This window comes from Harmonia axyridis, chromosome 6, assembly GCF_914767665.1.
Source record: "Harmonia axyridis chromosome 6, icHarAxyr1.1, whole genome shotgun sequence".
Lineage (NCBI taxonomy): Eukaryota > Metazoa > Arthropoda > Insecta > Coleoptera > Coccinellidae > Harmonia > Harmonia axyridis.
The window spans coordinates 10287735-10302664 of NC_059506.1; the positions used below are offsets into that span (position 1 = coordinate 10287735).

General features: G+C 33.3%; 1 protein-coding gene across 1 annotated transcript in view; it reads left to right on the plus strand.

Annotated features, from left to right (window-relative positions):
• Positions 1-11829: 11829 nt before the first annotated feature.
• The window catches only part of LOC123681932 (meiosis-specific transcription factor mei4-like), a 117474-nt gene continuing 114373 nt past the window's right edge, over positions 11830-14930 (plus strand). Inside the window, exon 1 of the mRNA XM_045620301.1 lies at positions 11830-12006. The gene's annotated coding sequence lies outside the window, so the exon portion shown is untranslated. The remainder of the gene's footprint in view (positions 12007-14930) is intronic.

Consider the following 14930-nt stretch of genomic DNA (forward strand, 5'->3'; position numbering starts at 1 on the left):
TGTTTTCCAAAGTTTCGTACACATAATTTCCGAAAATGAATAAGTTTGTACTTATTGATTTATTTGCGATGAAGCCATGCTGTTGGGATACAAAGTACTTCTCAACATATCCGTATAAACTGCAATAAATTATTTGTTCAAATAACTTGGCTGGTGCGCACATTATGGATATAGGTCTATAATTGGTTATGTCCATTTTATCACCTGATTTAAATATTGGTGTCACTATAGAAGTCTTCCAGAGCGAAGGAAAAGTACCCGATGAAATAATAAGATTGAAAATGTGAAGCAAGGGCTCCCTCAACCATTCGCCACACCAATACTACGCCACACCAATGCGCCTCGCAACATCGGCCCCGGCATGATTAAAGGGGTCGACACGAAGCAACCGATTCACTTCTCCCCCAAGAGTGTGGGAAGGTGTGTCTTAGGCAGAGATCGCTGGATAGCCTAACTGAAGAGTCCACCTGCGATCTCGGGACGAAACACTATACCCCCGGGAGAGGGCGCATCAAATTCTTGGCTCGAGAAAGACTCGCCAAATGTCTAATGACACTGTAAAGATAGAAGATGTTGTACTCGTATCAGATTTCAATAAGAAAAAATTTGATGGGCCTATGGGTCAAGTGGTTGAAAGGATACCTGGTCGTGATGGAGAAATAAGAATTGTAAGGCTAAAGACTACTTCTAGAGAGATATTGCGACCACTACCACTGTTTATGTTGGAGATGGGAAGTTTGCAAGAGCTGCCAAGGAAAGTTGTGAAAAAGGAAGCCAAAGAGTGTTTAGAAGAAATGATGAAATCTCTGAACATGAAGTACAGACAAGATATGGAAAGAGGGTGAAAGTTCCATCAAGATACAAGGATTAGTTGTGTCACAGTTTTTGGAAATTTGATGACACAAGGTGGGAGTGTGTTGTATTATTTACCTTGTGAACAGGGATAAGATAATAGAAGGATTGTCATTGTGATTGTATGTCATATACTGTCAGACAAAAAAGCAGCATTCTCAGTAGTTTTTCGGCTATAAATTCGTATATCTATACCTAATAGTTTGTCCTCTAGAAAGAAACTGTTGATAGTTTTCTAACAATTTGTATTTATTGGCAGAAAACTGTAAAACGTTACATAACTTTTCCAGAACTTGAGTTTGAAGTAACATTATAAACATAAATATAATATAAAGTCATCAGCCAATTTCATCATTTTATTCCCAAGTATCATTTAAAGAAATGATACTTGGAAAAGAGAGAACTCTAAATCGTTCTACTTATTTCAGGTAACAAAAGATGAAATAATGACCACGGTGAAGAAGATGAAGAATAAGGTCTCTTGAGGTTATGATGACATCCCTCTGAACTCAATCAAAAGAAATTTACAAGACTGATGAAACCTATTCATTTAATCATTAATAGAATTCTTGAAAGTGGCATAATTTCAGGTGCTCTTAAGCTCAGTTTTTTGAAGCGCTGTCATCAAAAAGGTGAGGTGATCTTGATGAATTCCCAAAATACAGACCAATCAGCCTCATTACAGCCTTTGCTAAAGCCATAGAGAAAATTCAAATCGACTTCTGGACTTCTTTCGGAAATTCAGGGTGTATTGAGCCCCTTCTTTTTGGGGTATAGTGTATCATTGGAAAAGCGGCTTTCCACTGACAACATAAAAAAAGCTTCAACACGTAAATATAGCTATAGCTACCTACGTGACACCCGAGTCCTGCAACAACAAATATGAGTAGAGGATAACAGATTATTGAAAATACAAAGAAAATGATAACGGACATCCCTCAAGGCAGTACTGTATCTAGGGCGTGGCAAAGGTGGCACTTGCCACGGGCGCAAGGCTACTAACTTTTGTCGCTTAATCTGAAAGGTATTTTGAAAGGAATATAAGATATGATTTATTGGCCGGAAGAAATATAAAGCGAGCCGATTGAATTGGAAGTGGAGTAGTAGCGCCCGTTATTTTATATTCCACAGGAGTGATCAGTACCGTATCTAGGGCGTGGCAAAGGTGGCACTTGCCACGGGCGCAAGGCCCGCAGGGGCGCCCAAAAATATCAAAAGAAAAAAATATTGGAGCTCCAGGCGAAATAATTCGAAAGATCACAATTTAGTTTTCATGTTATACCTATATACGCCTCGCAACGAGCGATGCCGAGAAATCTGGAAACATTTTAAATATTGCTAGCCTTCCATAGGATTGGCCCAAAATGATCTCAAGATCAACAAAACTTTAATTTAAGGGAAGAAATAATATAAATATGGCTATGTTCAAGCGTGCCGTAATCTAGTCATAAATATATCTGTTGAGCGTCGGTATGTTCAAAGGTGCCGCATTCAGATCATAAATATTAGTAATGTGTAATTACCCCTATTTTAACGAGTTTTTTGCGCTTTATCCAACTTGTCGGTATTTCTTCGACAAACGGTACCATCTATTTTTGAAGTGCGGCGGCTTCTTTTTTTTTCATACAATTTTATAAGGATCGGTTTTTTAGATCTTCAGGAGTTATAGTGTTCATATGTACCTATATGAATATCAATGGTTTCAATAAAAATGAGTAAATATACAGGGTGTTTATGATTAGGTGCGAAAAAATCAGGGGGAGATTCAAATAATAGGGTGGGTCTTTCAAATAAACTTTCTTTGAGCTCTCTCCCGCTTAGTGGAAAAAGTAGTTTTTATTTTGTGAAAAGTTGATAAATGTTTTTTGTTACATTCATTTCATATTTGTAACAGTTCTCAAAAAAATATCGTTTTGACATCATTTATCTCTTGAAAACCAAAAAATTCACGAAAATAAAGTTGAGCTGACATTTGATGCGAGCGGGAAGGCATTCTCAAGGCATTCCAAGGGGTAGAAAAAACCACCCTCCAAACTTGTTTCGCGATAACTTTTTCTTTTTTCATATTTTACAATGAGTAAATTAATTTTGGATAGACTAATCTATTTTTAACAAATGAGGTCTCTTATAAATTTTTGCTTTTATTCACAGTTTTCGAAAAAAAAAACATCAACAAATAATACGTCTGAGTTGTGGAGGTTGGAATTATTTTCGACCTCAAATTTATCCAATAGGCGGATGTCAAAACGATGATTTTATCGAGAAATGGTACAAATATAAAATGAATGAAACAAAAAAAACAACAATTATAAACTTTTCACAAATTGAAAACTACTTTTCGGGAGCCATCTTTAGGGGGCTACAGCTAAGGAGATGGAGGCGCAAAAAAAAGTTTATATGGAAAACCCACCCTATTTTTTGACAAGTAATTTCTCCCTGAATTTTTTCTCAACTATATCATATACACTCTGTATAATATTGGTTATTATTTCAAAACTTCAACGAAAGCATATGACTCAAATTATGAATAAAAAAATATTATAAGAAAATATAATAGGTGAAAAAAAAAATCGAAAATGGGGGGCGCTGTTTCGGGCTTTCAGTCCTCATCAGTACTGTGAAAAAGTGTAAGAGTAGTCAAGCAGGTAGCTACAGCTGTCTAAGTGTTGAAGTTGGTTGTTGCCCAAAAACCCATTGGTTCTGCCTAGGGAAAACATAAATGGGCGGCTGGTTACTGTTGTTAACTCCGTTTGTTTATTGTTTTCCTCCAAGTGTTATTCATCCTTACACTTTTTCACCGTACTGATGAGGGCCGAAAGCCCGAAACACGTGTTTACGTTTAGCACTTTCCCTTGAGGGATGTCCGTTATCATTTTCTTCGTATTTTGAATATCCTCTACATATATTCCTTAAAATATTGAAACGATGACGTGTGCTAGTTTTTCATTCATTAATTTACGATGAATATGGTATATTACTCAGCGTGATGGCCTGCTTTTCGATCTGTTTGTAATTGAGAAAGCTTGCGCTGCGTTATTTTATTTTTCACGCTCGACTAAGTCTGGCATAGGGGTGAATGAGGTAGAACAAGTGCGCAATCGGTAATTACATAACAATATCATTATACACCTGGACAAAACCATAATCTCGCACCTGGCATTCAATTCAATTGTTTCACATGAGGGTAATTTTGCGGGTCTCAAAAATTGATGGTCACTGTTCGGTCATATAGAGCAGGGCATAGTTTTATAGATGAAATTGTTTAGGTAGGTATTCAAAATTACTGAATGATGAAATATATATACAGGGTATTTCAAGTTCGACGGCCTATTAAAATTTTCTGGAGAACGGGGCCCATTTGCGTTCTGAAAATTCGGAATATGTCATTGTTCATGATGCCCTATTCAGCTAAAATATTTTCGAAGTTCCGACAAGAAAAAAAAATCTTTTTTTTTTTATTTTATCTCTTAGATATTATCAAGATTTCCATTCTCAATTACACTTTGCTAAAATTATTGCGTTAGTCCTCATAATTTTCAAAATATTAAGAAAAAACCGTAAAAAAGAGGGTATTTCCTTAGTCCCAATTACGTGAATTATTTTTACTGCGAATATCCTATGCGTATACTCAATTCACTTTCTCAAACTTGAATGATGTTGGAATATCATGCATATCTTGAATTTGAGAAATATCATCACAGGGTGTTTCAAATATTGTGCCAAAAATTGTTAACAAAATGTGATCATAACTTTCGATTTTTAAATTATTCGAGATTTTATGAATTAACGTGGACCGTTTGACAAATCTTTTCAGAAGAAAAGGTACCTGCTTGTCATTAAGGATGTTTATACACAATATCGGTATAGATATTTCCTGAAAGAAAAATCTGAGGAAAAAACTGCCTTAACAGAGATGTTATCACACAATCAAAGAAATGTCGAGTGACAATGGAGGAGAATTTGATAACCAAGAAGTGAGAGTCATTTTGAAACAGAGAGGAATTGTTCAAAGACTCACTGCACCATACTCTCCTCAGCAGAATGGAAGCGCAGAGAGAGAAAATCGGACAATAATAGAGATGGCCAGGACGCTGAAAAACTCGAATCCTGAAGCTGATTTTCATCCTAGTCTCTGGGCTGAATTTGTTAACACTTCAATTTATATTCTCGATAGAACTGGAAAGTCATCAGTAGATGGTGTAAGTCCATATGAATTATGGCATGGTAAAAAACCCAGAATGAAACATTTGAGAATAATAGGTTCGAACTGTTATGCTCTTGTTCCTGCACAAAAGAGGTGTAAAATGGATAACAAGGCAGTTAAAGGAAATTTAGTGAGTTATGATGGAGATGAAAGATACAGAATTTGGTTGGAGAAAGAGCGGAAGGTAATTCTTTCGAGAGATGTTACTTTTGATGAAGAATTGAGTATATGTAACCAAGTTAAGAGTCCCCCTGAAGAAATAATTCAAGAAAATAACGCAGAAAAAAGTAATAGTGCTTCAGAATATATACAAAGAAGCAGCCTGAATTATTCAGAAGAAACCATAGAAGATCGAGACGAAGATTTTCAAGCTGATATTGAAGAAGATATTAACGAAAGAAATGAAGAGAGTGAAGATGAAGAAAGAAGATATAATCTCAGGAGCAGAAGTTCTATTCAAACTCCGTCATATTTAGGAGATTACGTCTTATATGCTGAAGAAATATTTCAAGCAGTTGGTACCCCCGAAACATATCAAGCAGCATTAGCGAGTGATGATCATGAAAAATGGATAGAAGGAATGAGTTGTGAGTTAAATTCATTGAAAGGAAATAATACTTGGGAATTAGTTGAATTGCCCAAAGTTAGGAAGGCACTACCTTGTAGATGGATATATAGGATCAAGATGAATCCAGATGGAAGTGTAGAACGATTCAAAGCCAGATTGGTAATTAAAGGGTATAATCAGCGGTAAGGCATAGACTACAATCAGACCTTCAGCCCAGTAACAAGACTAACTACTGTGATATCGATTCTCAGTATTGCAGCAAGTGAGAAAATGCACTTGAGATAATTCGATGTTTCAACTGCCTTCTTATACGGAGAATTAGAAGAAAATATATACATGAACCAACCTGAGGGCTTCAATGATAGATCTGATAGGGTATGTAAATTAAAACGTAGTCTTTATGACCTGAAGCAAGCACCTCGCTGTTGGTATAACCGATTGAATCTATATTTGAGACGTTTGGGTTTCAAAAATAATGACGCAGATTCTTGCTTATATATTCGTGCAGTAGACAATCGAAAAATACTACTAGCTTTATATTAGGACGATGGACTCGTTGCTGCATTATCAAAAAAGGATTTGGACCAATTTATGGATGAATTGAAGCAGGAATTCAAAATAACCTACAAGCCAGCCAACTTTTTCTTCGGACTAGAAATCACAACTGATCCAGAGGGAGTCATAAAAATAAGTCAGCAAATATGCAAAGAAAATTTTGGAGAGGTTTAATTTCGCTAATTGCAGACCTGTTTTGACTCCAATAGAAACATATTCGGAGATCCTCAAATCAGGGAAAGTTACTGAAGGTACAAATTTTCCCTACAGACAAGCAGTAGCTGCATTGATGTACCTCATGGTTGGTACTAGACCAGATTTGGCTTATGCAATTGGTTTTCTGTCGAGAACTCTGGAAAACCCAACTCATGGTCATGTAGTGAAACTGAAAAGGGTTTTCAGGTATATTTCTGGAACAATTAATTTTGGAATTGCATATAAACCAGGTCTAGCTAAAGAATTGGAATGCTATAGTGATGCTGATTTTGGTGGATGCACAAAAACTGGCAGATCCACTTCAGGAGTTGTTATTAATTTTGCTGGTGGAATAATATCCTGGTCTAGTCAAAGACAGAGTATTGTTGCTACTTCAACAACTGAAGCGGAACTTGTTGCTGCGAATGAAACCACAAAATAAGTGATATGGTTGAATAGACTATTCTCAGCTATTATCAAACTAGATCACATTCCAGTACTGCAAATAGATAACTCTGCAGCAGTAAGATTAGCGCAAAATCCAGAGTTTCATCACAGAACGAAGCATATTGACATAAAATATTTTTTCATCAGAGAAAAAGTGTTGGAAGAAAAGTTAGCTGTTCAGCAGATAAATTCTCAAGAACAAGTTGCTGTTGTTCTTACCAAACCTTTGCCCCGAACAAGATTGTTGATAATGTATTCAAGGATGGGACTTTCTTAATTTTTGTTTTGTCACTTATATAAACTATTCTAACAAGGGAAAGTGTTGAAGATGTTCACAAGTGTTAGATATAGTTCACCACATAGAGTAAACTTTGGAACAAAAACTAATCAACTGTCAAATTAATTAATGCAATAAGAATCTTTTCTGTCAGAACCTAGATACTTTTAATTGAATAAATCCTACAGAATTACTGGTTTCAATTGCCATGTTAAAATTTGTCATATACTGAATGATCCTTCAAATTTTATTTCTGTCGTAACATTTTGACTAGTATTTCAAGTGAAGAATTTGAACTGATTTTATATATGTATATAGTATAGCTATAAAAGTTTAATGAGTCTTCTTGATGAAGGATATTTAATATAAATCAAATAATTTGACAACTTTGTGTCTAATCCTTCACAATAATATATCTGTATGATATATTCAGTTTATTTTTGTCTTGGAATATATTCCAATTCTAAAAATGACAAATTTAATAATCAACCAAAAGAAAAATTCAAAATGACTAAAACTGTACAAATTGAGTAAACGGTTAATAAATTGAACAACTAAATTAACATAAAGACAGACGTACGTTTCGGAATTTTTGTATTTAATAATACAATTTTTCCTCATCAGTGCCTTATAGTTCAACGGAATTATTAAATTTACAAACTTACCACGTGTATATCTATATCTATATCTATATTAGAGAGTCAGTATCAACCAATTGATAAATTTAAAATTTCTGAAATTGTTTATTCAATTGTAAATGTCGATTTGTATATGTATTTCAAAAGAATAACAATGAAGAAATCTATGACTACCTTAGGTAATGGCTTGTTCTGTGAATCCTCACCCGAGCAACCGATACTGTTTAGTTAGTTTGTAGTTTCTTACTTGCAGTTTAGTTGAGGTAGATATACACGTGGTAAGTTTGTAAATTTAATAATTCCGTTGAACTATAAGGCACTGATGAGGAAAAATTGTATTATTAAATACAAAAATTCCGAAACGTACGTCTGTCTTTATGTTAATTTAGTTGTTCAATTTATTAACCGTTTACTCAATTTGTACAGTTTTAGTCATTTTGAATTTTTCTTTTGGTTGATTATTAAATTTGTCATTTTTAGAATTGGAATATATTCCAAGACAAAAATAAACTGAATATATCATACAGATATATTATTGTGAAGGATTAGACACAAAGTTGTCAAATTATTTGATTTATATTAAATATCCTTCATCAAGAAGACTCATTAAACTTTTATAATTTGATGTAATCATTTATTGATTAGAGAGTCAGTATCAACCAATTGATAAATTTAAAATTTCTGAAATTGTTTATTCAATTGTAAATGTCGATTTGTATATGTATTTCAAAAGAATAACAATGAAGAAATCTATGACTACCTTAGGTAATGGCTTGTTCTGTGAATCCTCACCCGAGCAACCGATACTGTTTAGTTAGTTTGTAGTTTCTTACTTGCAGTTTAGTTGAGGTAGATATACACGTGGTAAGTTTGTAAATTTAATAATTCCGTTGAACTATAAGGCACTGATGAGGAAAAATTGTATTATTAAATACAAAAATTCCGAAACGTACGTCTGTCTTTATGTTAATTTAGTTGTTCAATTCATTAACCGTTTACTCAATTTGTACAGTTTTAGTCATTTTGAATTTTTCTTTTGGTTGATTATTAAATTTGTCATTTTTAGAATTGGAATATATTCCAAGACAAAAATAAACTGAATATATCATACAGATATATTATTGTGAAGGATTAGACACAAAGTTGTCAAATTATTTGATTTATAGTATAGCTATAAATGAACAACCTACAAAGAGACAGAATGAATAGACTTGCCTTTCGAATACCCATTGGTTATGTTACTTCATAAGCAATTGTAATATTATCATATCTAGGTGAACCTTTTTGAGGAATCAGGTTATAAGTTTGAGAGTCTCTTAATTCCCAAGGTTTCAGTTGAACGACAAATAATATTATGATAATATAACAGGGTATATATAGTTGAAATTATTCGTATGAAAGATTTCACAACGATTTGATTTCTTCATTATAAATTCAACAGCACTGCACTCAAATTCTTCAAAAACGGATAGGTCACTTATATTTTTGCACTCTTCAGTCGTAAAAGTGTATATTTTAGCTATTCAAAAAACACATCGAAATTTTTGAATGTCATCTGACTAACTTCGCTCTTTTTCCAGTAATAAAGCCAATTGTGAATTATCTATAAGGAGTTTTTCTATCTGTTTTATACTGTTTCATGATAGCACAACTTTTACTCAAATCCAAGACTGAATTGACTGGGTGATTCATGTTTATTTAAAGTTCACAATTTACGAATATCGGTATTCCTATTGATGATCAGATGAAACTTCTGTTCTCTTTTGTAGTTCCATCTTCTGTCGCAATAGATTCAAATTCTCACGAAAGAGAATGTAGTTTCATAGTTTGTGGAAAATAAACGAAAAATTCCTGAAATGAAGTAACATTCATCCAATTGAATCAATAATACTAACCTGAACTTAGGAAAATGCATTCGATGATATCAATATTCATTTCCAAATTTTGACAAATATCTATCGAATTTTTGATTCGCCGAAGACTTTGCATTTTATCTGTCGGCATTTATCTAAATATTGAATAACAATTTTGGAAACTGCAAACTTTCTCAAGAACTTTCATATATCAAAATGGAATATTTATTATTAACATGACACTGACAGTCAAATTGTCCACAGATACCACAGAAATATGGGACTTGAAATGTCAAAATAATCCGAAACACCCCGTATACTCGAAAACCGCGAGGAGAATCGAAGGTTGTGGATTTTTCCAGGGATCTCGAGATGATTTTGAGGGGGGTCTTATTCTTGTCATTTTTGCTCTAGATGGTCCCGTTTGGGCTGTGATTTTACGTTTAAAATTTGCCGAACTGTCACGAGCGGTTTTATATATTATTAGATATATTAACAATTATTGTTATTTGTGTGTATCAGTAGTAAGGCCTAACGTGGTCTAACCATCGTCAATTACGTCGTTCACAACGTCTTCTTATCGCTTGGGCGCATATGGTATAAAAAACTTTCGATACATATATCAAGAATCGATAAGATTCTTTGGTTTGAATTGTGCAGATTTGCATTCGAGCAGTGTTGCCGGAATTGTTTGGGAATTTATCAGATATTAAACTTACTTTTCAAACTTCATTATGCCAACAGACATGCAACATAACTTAGCGGTTCTCGCCGCAAATCGCTCTACAGCGGCTGATCGTATTCAAGAAACCTTTAATGTAGCAAAGAATGCAGAACTTGATCCCTCTTTCATTTCAGAATTAAAAATGAGGATAGATTCTCTTGACGCTGTTTACAAACAATTCGAAAATAGTCATCAGAAGATTATAAATATTCGGGCAAGTGAAGGAGAAGAGGTTTTGAAAACTCTAGGAGAAATACGTTCTAGAGTTGACAAACAATATTTTGCAGTTAAAGCCATTCATTATAATTTAATTGAAAATGTTGAAACTATTCCAAAGGAAGTTTCCGAGTCGGCTTAGTGTGTAAGGCTTCCTAAAATCACTTTGCCAGTTTTTAACGGCATTTTCAAAGAATGACCAAGTTTTAGAGATTTGTTTTTTTCGTTGGTTGAATTATTCGCTTCGCAGTAAAAGTTAAAAACTGAAATATTAGGTTTGACATAAACATAGATAATGTGACAAAAATGGCTTTTTTCGGCAACCGTCCGGGAAGTGCTCACTTCCCGGACGCTTTTTCTCTGAGAAAGTAGCATTTCCCGACCTAGTCCGGAAAGTACGTACTTCCCGGACTAGGCCGGAAAAGAATCATAGAATCCATAGCAACCGAGATAACGGCTGACAGTTCATATGAAATTAGTTGTCAAAAATTTGCATGTTTTTTGATCGCAATCGCAATAAAATATGGAAAGCAGCAGCGATAGTGTTATTTTACATGGTTGCCGAAAAAATATTGTACGCAACACGCCCGAAAATGGTTTTTTTGGACTCACAGACTTCCAGGACTCGCTTGTCTATTCGTCCAAAAAAACCCTATTTTCCGGACTTGTTACGTAAATTACTATTACATGCACATACATCAATTTGATAAAAAAAGTATTAACACTTTTCAATTCCCACAGATTTTCAATCAACAATTGTTTCGCCATCCAAGCGGCTTTATTAAGAATAGGTTACATTGCAAAGTGTTACTTTTTGAAATACAATCTCAACTATATATACCCGAAAATAAGAGTACTTATGGAGCAATCAAATATTGTATTTATGGTTTCCCTAATAGGTTCCGGATATTCCAGGCTTGGGGTACTATAGAAATTCATTAGCTAAAATCTAGAATTTTCCAAAAATCTATTTGAAGATATTCAAGAAAGTCAGTCTAAAATTGTACTTGTTTATCTCAAGGGATTCTAAGAGATTTAAACGGTGACTTTTATTTTCAATATATAGGATTTTGAAATCAGAATCAAAGTTATGTCCAATTTCTGTCAAATGATATGCATATGCCCAAAATATGTTATGAAAATAAAATTTACCTTTAAATATAACATTTATGACATTTTCTGTGAACAGTTTTTCAACCTTGTAAGTATGTCCACCCCTTCCCTTCGGTATTGTACGCCTGTTTCCGCTTGGCGCCAGTTAATGCGCGGTACCTACTCACGAAACTCAATTTTCCGTTTTATTCCAATGCAGTTCCTAGAAAACGGCTGTAGTTACTGGAACGAAATGTTTACTCGTATAATTTCGTATGGCACGTTTTACTGAATTCGGTTGTGTTTAAATCGTCACCGCAGTTAAGACAGTGAATTTTTGTGATTTTTTTTTATGGAAATGATGCGTACAATTACTCTAGTCAAGGTAATATTTTTTTATAGAATAGAATTTAATTAAAAAACCATTTTTCCTATAGAAGTAGGAACTCTGGTTTGAGTAATTTGATCTTAGTATTTATTATTACTTATTCTAAGATCGAATTAAATATGTTTCCTAATTGCCAATATATATAATTACATGGATGGAATTTTGATGTGAAAAAGAAATATTTGTATCGGTCCTAAATATATTTTTATTTTATATTCAGCGGAATCTTAAAAATTATGAACAAATCCTGCTTGTTATGAAACTTGAAAAGATTCTCAAGTGGAACTAATATTCTTCAAATGAAATCCTTAAACTTATTGATAATCAAATTGAAATCATGAATACATAATTTTGAATAGATATCAAAATTATGACAATATTGATATTTTTTCGATATATAGATACTTTTTTGGTAGAAATACCAATTTATATTATATAATAATATAATATTATTTCTAGTCAAAAATGTATAGGTATATCAAAAGGATTTATCAGACAGTAAAGGTTTCGAACGATATTTATTTTATTTTCATTAGAATATTAGATTGCCTTCAGCTAGTAGACTTATTTTACCTTTATAATGAATTTTGAGTTTTAATCTAAAAGGCTATAGGTACTTAAATTTAAATAACTAAAAGATCTTATTTTACCAATTTAGTAGTCGTAGACGACCTTCTTGGGTTTCCATGAATGAGTAGTGTAGAGACGAAAAGATCTACACGGTCGCAGTTCCCGGAAGGCTGAAAGAGTCACAACGACCCCTGTTCAAATAAAAATAATAATAACTAGCATTTAGTACGATCACTTGTTTCAGGTGTCTATTATAGTTTCTTCGATATACCAATAATATAATAAACGCACTAATATAATATACAAAGTGAATAAATGGTGCTCGGTCAGTCGATAACTTTTGTGAATTTTGTACTAGGAGAATAATAACAGTTGTAATTTTTTATTATTGTCTGAGTGATAATCTGTATGAGTAAACATACATTAAGGATTTCTTCTGGATATGGCTTAGCGTGTATAACCTCAACTTAATCGTGAGTTCCATCTTATTGTTTGTAGATTATTGAACATGAGAGTTACACTGAATATATTTGTAGATTCCTGAAGATGCTGATAAAACTGTTAGCGTTAAAAATTAAAAAAATCTTCTAATTTTAACCTGACTGTTTATCCCAATAATTTTTGTTGTCTCAATCCTACAGTTGATAACTTTTCTCTAATATATATATATATATATATACAGGGTGTTTCCTAAACATACGGCAAAAATTCAGGGGGTTGTTCCTTGGACTATTTTAAGCATGTTTTGTCCTTGGATGATTTTTGAAAAACCTCTTTGTTTCGAAGATACAGGGCGAACAACATTTTTCATATTTTTAAAATTAATAATAGATCAATAATTAATAATAATTTGGATTGGATGAGGTGGACCTCATTTATGGCCTGCTCGTTCCCCGGACTTATACCCCTTAGATTATTTCCTATGGGGCCATCTAAAATCATTAGCTTATACCACTCCAGTAGAAAATGTGGAAGACTTGCGAAATCGGATCATTGCTGGGTGTAACTTAATAAGAAATGATCCTGGTGTTTTTGAAAGGGTTCGGCAGTTAATGAGGAGAAGATTGGATGCTTGTATGCTGGCTAGAGGTGGTCATTTTCAACAGTTTTTGTAGGTTGAGTTGAATTTTCATGTAATTTTTCATAATAAAATGTTATTATCTGAAATTTTGTTTCCCCTATATCTTCGAAACAAATAGGTTTTTCAAAAATCATCAAAGGACAAAATATTCTTAGAATAGTCCAAGGAACAACCCCCTGAATTTTTGCCGCATGTTTAGGAAACACCCTGTATATATATATATATATATATATATATATATATATATATATATATATATATATATAATGTGATTCATTCAATTCACTCCCACTAAACTGGTTATAATGAATCAAATAAGAATAGATGGAGCTAATATTGTTTACATCCCTTCTGTAATTCATCGAACAGGTTTCGCGTTTGATATGGTACATCTCTAAGAAACATCTTTTATTTCCATTCACTTCACATTCAAGAATTTTGGTGGAATCATAATTCATTGGATAGATTGCTCAACACAAAAGCGACATCAAGAATCCAAACAAGATTTGTGCCCTAGCGGACCATACCCGGGACAAAGACCATCCAGCAATAATTTGCACGTTGCATCAAAAGATTGGGGTTGTAAATCTAGGAGATTTCTGGAATTTTCGTCCACGTTATTATAAAAAACTGTATTTCCTATTTTATCTGATAAGTCTATAGACTTTCAATTCTGTGGGACTTAGCCCAATAATCTGTATTTGGTAACCATTTTGTAACTTAGTTTGTCTGACACTATCAATAAATTCAGATAACGATTCTTCCGAACATTTCCTCATGTATTGACATTCGCTCTGTAAGACATCAAACTTTATTTTAAAACCAAATTTGCTATTTAGTAATTGTTTTAATTCGATCCAATTATTACAACTGGGTTCAGAATAAATAATGGTTTTTGCATAGTCGATAAGTTTTGATTTGACCGTAGCAAAGCGATATTGATTTATCAATTCTACATTATTTGTAAATCAACTTATTCATATCGACTACAGTAAATCGACAATTTAAGGATATCGGGTATGGTAGTCAAACTCTATAAGATCAATCTCATTTATTGTACCATCCTAGCTTTCTGTCATCATTGTGACCATCTTCGGGGAGCTGAAATATAAATTCAGTAAGACAAAAACAACAACAAACATGACTCAAAACACTCACATCAATTCGAGATGTTTGGGAGTTAATAGTTAAAAATGCTTCAATGGTCTGATTATTCATCTGGAAACTACGATTTTTCACTCAGTATTTTCTTTCAAACTTATTTCATTTA